The following is a 6497-nucleotide window of genomic DNA, read 5'->3' as shown; positions in this document are numbered from 1 at the left end:
CCAAATTATTTAGTGTGATGCAAGATACTACCACCTACAAGCTTTACCTTCCGGTATGGTTTTATGCATGTGGTCTTTTTTTTAAAACGGCTAACTGGAGGAAAACAAAAACCCAGCACAACATGGCATCATCTTCCAACTTATATCCAGCATCAGCAGCGTTGCTGTTCTTAAAGTGGGCATACAAACTTCTGGGGTTTGCTTAAAGGGAAGAACAGAAAGCAGCAGGGGTATCCTTGCCCTGTGAGGTAGCTGCAGAAGGGAACAGGAATCTAGGCTTTGTGAGGATTTGCTGATGACAGAATTGAGTATGTGTCGATTTTTGAGTGGGAAAGGAGACCAGTCTACCAAAAGTAAGGATGGAAAAAGTATCGTGATGTAAACCAAATCCTATACTTTTTGTCCTCTAAATTCAATCTCAATTTTCAGTCACAAACTCTGGGCTCCTGACACTGTGCAAGCTGGCATTGCTCTACTGACTTAATTTAATAACACTTAAGTCAGAAGAGTCTTGCTGTGTGTGTTTTCCCTGGAAGTATTTATGTACTATATGATTTCACAGCACTGTTTAGGTTACAGAGGATTTATTGCATTAAGTAGACATTTAGACCTGGTAGAGGTTTCTTTTTTCTGCAGTTCTTCAGAGCTAACTTAGGCTGTTAGAGCATTAAGTGGAACGTCGCTATTTCTGGTTTACTAGATGTTGTTGTTTTGCATGATCCAAACATATGTTTATCCTAAAATACATTTCTTAATGCCATATGCCACAAAGATAGCAAGAACATCAAGTTTAAGCAATGGACATGTGTTCGGCTATAAACATGGACATATTGAGTATCCATGTTGATGTAATCACAGTGAGATAAAACTGATTTCAATCCATTATATTCAGTTTCTTAACCCTGTTCCAGATAACCCTGTTCAAGGTCAGAAGCTATGAAAAGGCAGAAGCTTGCGAATGCCAGCACACTTCACAGGCTGCAGGCTGGTTTTGCATGGAAAGATCAGCTTTGAAGTCTTAAGCTCACTGTAATCAGTACAAATATGACTTCTGCTTTTGTAATGAAGAAAAATTATCTCTGGACAAAAAGCCACCTTAGCAAAAAATCGTAGCTTTTAACTGTTCTCACGTTCGAGAAGTCTCTTTTTCCTGTCACACAGAGCTTTTGCAATGTTAAAAACAAGGCAGCTACCACATTTTGTACCAAAATATTTACTGAGATAACTTCATCTATGCTGCAAATCCCATTCCTGAGGATAGCAGACATGAAAAGCAAGGGGCAGTTTGCCCTTCACATAAAGCACAAATGAATTACTACCTTAGAATTGCCACTTAAGTGGATATGTAAGAAAGTAAAGCATTGCTCTGCAGCTGAAACTTGTGACCAGAATCCACCCCCATCCCTAAATTCATTTTGAGTAGAGTTTATTCTTACAGGTCTACCAAAGATATCTTTTATCGCTGTTGTCACATCTTTGTGTTTTGAAGTGTCATGCAATTGCCTAATATATATGTACAACATTTTTAGCTTCTTGTCATTATGGGAATAGGGGCAGCTGGAGAATTATCCTTGTTTTATTGGTTTTTTTTCCCTTTCCCCAGGTCTCAGTAACCTGGCTTGCAGAGAGTGCTTTTTAGTAAGTGTTTTCGTACAGTGCATAATGCTATAGGGATTCAATCCCTTAAGCACAATAAGAAAACAAACACTATTAGCAGACTCCCAGAAAGAATTTATATGAATATCAGTATTTTCTTCTTTAAATACAGTTTCATTCTTGATTTTGTGATGGCTCATAGTATTCTTTGTTCTAAGTTACTCAGTAACCTCAGGAATGAAAGACCCAAAATCCCAGAGTGGGTAGATTTCACAAGGACTTGGTTATATTGTAATTTGCTGTTCATTTCAGTGTTGACCTTTACCTATGCAAAATGTAGAAGAAAACACTTTTGCACTTAACCCTTCCTAATCTGTTGCAGGTGTAGAGATAGCCAACAAAATGGTTGTTTCATTTTTAAAAAAGAAAGCTTTACTATTTGGCTAATGCAGCCTGATCCTGCACCAGTCAACCTAAGTTTTGCCAGAGATTTCAAGAATTGGAGTCCTAGGAACCAAATATTCAAAACTTCAGGGGTAAGAGGAATTTCATCTGTTATCTTCGTTATTTCAGAAGCTACCTTGCACTGATCTGATCAAATACATGATTATGACTCACGTATCGAAAACGTATAGAGCAAATATGAAAATTGTACCTCCAACTAAAGTTGTTTCTGTAAATATTCATTAATCTGATCTATAAATCCACTTTTCTTCAGAGTTTGCATTACCTTAAGTTTACAGGGAAAATGCAATTAATGTTCAAACTGCTTTTATTAGATAATTTTCAAATTAATCTAGCCAGTTTCACAAAGGACAAATATATTTCTTGATTAGGGGCCCTATAATTTTATATTCCAGTCCCTCCATTATCCATAATGTTTTCAAACATTACCAAACTTTTTTTTTCCCTCTGCTCTCCCTTTTTTTTCTCTATATCATTTTGCCACATACCACACTCTCACTGCCTGCTTCTTTACAATTTCTGCCACTTGATTTCTTTTGTCTGTGTCCACCATACTTTTTTAGCTTTCCATCTTATCTCCTCCTCACACAGAAGTCAACCATACATCATGTTAACCTCCTCTTGTTCCTCCAGAGGCATAGCAACCATAACCTGCAGCGCCAGAAAACCGCGTCTTGGGAGCGTGGAAGACAACATACCTCTCCGAGGAATTGTGCCAACTTCTTCCACTCCTGCCTGCCAGTTTCAGGAAGGGCACTGAGTTTAAAATGTCTGTGGAGCAGAGACCTTCTGATAAACACAAGCTTGATGTACCGGCAGGAAACACAGTCTGCATCATGCAGGTATAAGATGCAGCATCAAACCAAGACAGGATTATATCGAGAATACAAAAGGACATGCGTACATAGCTAAAAATGAAGAATACCCTAAATTTGCAAGATGTCTTTGACCTGTTGAGATTTTATTTTTATTTTATTCCTTTGTGATAATGTAACTTTTTCACCAATGGCTTGTTCCATTTTTATCTTACTTAGTCCTGGATAATAGCAGGCACATTATCACTTTCATCCCAGGACTTTGGAAGAGATGAATGCAGGCTAAGGGAAAGGTTTCACCTTATTCCTGATCTACTGCAAGTGCATCATCTGCAGAAGAGGGTCATTCTGTTCTCAGCTGTCATGTGCTTCCAGTTCCTCTCTTGTACAGGATTTGACAGTTTTACAGTCACTGCGTGATCTGTGGCTTTCAGCTTATCCACAGCAAGACTAAACTACACAGTTTTCCATCGGATCAGAAAGAGAATCTCCCTTATTCTGTGGATGCAGAATTGTTTTAATTACTGCAGGGGAAGAAGGACACGTAGCCAGGGAAAGGAGTGGAATTGCATTTTAGTAATATGCCGTAATTACCAATTTGTAATAATTGTCAAGCCCTGTTTTTTGGCACCAGTAATCCTCTAACTCATATAAATGCTATAAAGATAAACACCTATAAAGATAAAAGCTATAAAAAATAATGGGGATTGTGTAGGACCTATAGTCAATTAAATAGATGAATACATTAAAAAGTGCAAGGTTATGTAATTACTGAAAGTTCTTCCACATCAAAAGCATCCTTTTCCAGAGCCCATTGGAGCAGATTGATTACTGTGTCTACCAAGTACAAGGGTTCAGGCTCTGCTCGGTGGTAATAAATACCTTTAATATTGAAATATAACCATAACTTAGTACTTTTTTTTTTTTTTTAAACCTGTGAACAGAAGGTTTCTCGGGTAAGCCCAAGAGGTATATGCATACCTTATTTGTTATTACGAATACACAGAAGCAACTCTGACTTCATAACCAACGAAGAAGATACTGATAAGGAATTTTTGAAATTCAGTAGCTGTTTGGTCTTGCTAGTCTAGAAGCAATATAAAATTGCTGAAGAGGCAGCTTCTCGGGTAACTTACACCTCTGTGCAGTGAGCTATCACAGCTCCCGAGGGATGAGAAGCAAATCCTCCAAATGCACCCATCAGGCTGCATACTGCCATCACCAGACCCTGCACACTACTCACAGACATTGCGGAATTTCATTTTCAGGCCTGTACACCAAGACAACACTGGTCTTGCCTGATGGTTTGCATTTGTTTATTTAACGTCCCTCCGGAAAGACGAGATTTCATGCGGGATGTGACTACCAAGAAACGGAGCTATCTCATGAAAACACAATGGATGAGCAGTTACTTGACTATTTCAGCTACCTATTTTCAGACAGTTCTCTTGTTAAGTCATAGTTGTTTATTACAAGTCAAATATTTTTTCATTATTATTTTTCTGACAAAATCAGAAAGCAGCTTAAATGTTAGTGCAATACTCATATCATTTACATGTTTCAAGTAGTTTGCTACAAATAATTCAAACTCAAATGGAGTGTCACTTCTGTAAAACATTACATGTCAATTTAGTATGGTAATGATGTGGGAAGTTTTTCCCTGTATAAAAAGAGAAATTAAATCCTTTGTGCCAAATGCATTTAGATTCTAGATATTTTTCAGGCTTGGTGATACCAACCAAAACTGAGAACTATTTATGTAAGAGTGAATTAACCTGCATAACAAGTATCCCATTGTTTTACTAAACAGAGTACCAAGAATTTATAGCAACCTAAGACATGAATTATGTATTACTTATGGTTTTGTGTAATGGTGATTTTGGAGATAAATGTTTTCTATTAAGTGCAAATAGGATACTAGTAGTATTTTTTTAATGGGAAGAAAAGCTTTAGATATGAACTCTCACCTGAAAAGGCAGTTTTAAATTTGAATTAACATTAAAGGAATTAACAGTATTTGGTTTTAGCTTCAAAGTAACTTCTGGTTGAGGAAAGAAATTGGCAACAAATAAATAAGGAGTAGCATTAATCCATGCCTGTATTCCCCAAAAAACCTCATCTTGCAAAACTATCCTGAAAACCAGTAACTTTAGCACTCTATGGTAAGATTTTAATTTATCTAAAAACTCTCAAATTGTTACCTTCTGCAATTCAAAACACAGTGCATATTTCAGGGGCAATTTTAACTTAATTTTCCAATTCTACCCTCAACAAGTGAGGCTACAAAACATTACATGATGAACGTCTTTAGAACTGTCTGAGTACGTCAGTTCAATAGGATAAACTGTTGAAGTACTCCGTTTGTCAAAGAACAATCAGGATCTCGCATCTGATTCTCCTCCCGTATAGCGTGGGAGGAAAATCCTGTATTCTATAAACATAAAACACTAACATGGCAATGACAGAAGTATCTTTTTTCTCTTTTTTTTTTTTTTTTCTCAGTGACCTTTCTCCTGTAGAAGAGATATTGCACCATAACCTACGGTTCAGATGTAACATCCTCAAAGCTTTATTTCATGACACATAGCACTTGTTAAAACTTGAACTGATAAGAACTCACTGTTCTTTAATCTGTGCTGCCCTAGTGGTGACACTCAAAGCATCTTCATAGGTGACTGGTAATAATCAAAAATCTACCATGTGCTCTTTTCTAGCTCTTCCAATTGTTGTGCAACACATTGAGTTCACACTGTCAGTATCTCCACCTAAAATTGCCACCTAATAAGTTACAATTAAAAAGAAATCCAACTCCAATCGTTTATTATTTGTCAAAAAATCCTTCAAACTTTTTCCATGGGAAAAACTACCTAATGCTAATCGCAAAGCTTTGGTCCGTCTTTAAAAAACAGCATAATAGTTTAATTTCCAAATCCACTGAATCTGAAAATAATGAGTTCCTGCTATTTTTCTCCTATTCAGTTGTTTAAATGAAGTTTACACCACAGCTTCCACCCTTAGTTTTCAGCTAGGAAAACTGCTATTTCTCATTAGTGCCTACACACTAACATTGTGCTTCTATTGACTCTGCAGTAGCTGTTCCTCTTTTAAATTATACTGCAGCATTTGAGACTGAACAAAATAAATAGAACTAGTGACACAAAATATGGACGGAGAAGTTAACTTTCCTGCCCCATCAATTTCCTCATCCACTTTATCTATCACATAAACCAACACATTTAGGCAGGTGTTGGGAAATCCCTTTCAATGGGAAGAGTACAAAACAAGAAAGGGTGAAAAAAACAAATAGCCACTGCTGCATCGTATGCCTGTGAAATACGATATACAGCGATAAAACGCAGAGGCAACTAATTTTCCACACTTGCTGCTATTAATTAAGAAATGCTTTTTAGACATTGCGTTCAATGCAGCTGTTGAATAGAATGGCATTGCGAGTCTTGATGGTGAATCCTCATTTCTTCAACCTCAAAACCAGAAAGGAATTTCATGTCTTGTGGAGCGGAGTTCTCATCGTGCAGGATGCACAGACCATTTCATGGTGGAGATCATGAAAGGCTTCTTCAGCAGCTTAGACATACTCAAAATGATGAGAAACCATAACCC

The sequence above is a fragment of the Grus americana genome, chromosome 2, assembly GCF_028858705.1.
Source record: "Grus americana isolate bGruAme1 chromosome 2, bGruAme1.mat, whole genome shotgun sequence".
In the NCBI taxonomy this organism is placed as follows: Eukaryota; Metazoa; Chordata; class Aves; order Gruiformes; family Gruidae; genus Grus; species Grus americana.
Note: the sequence above shows the minus strand (reverse complement) of the source record.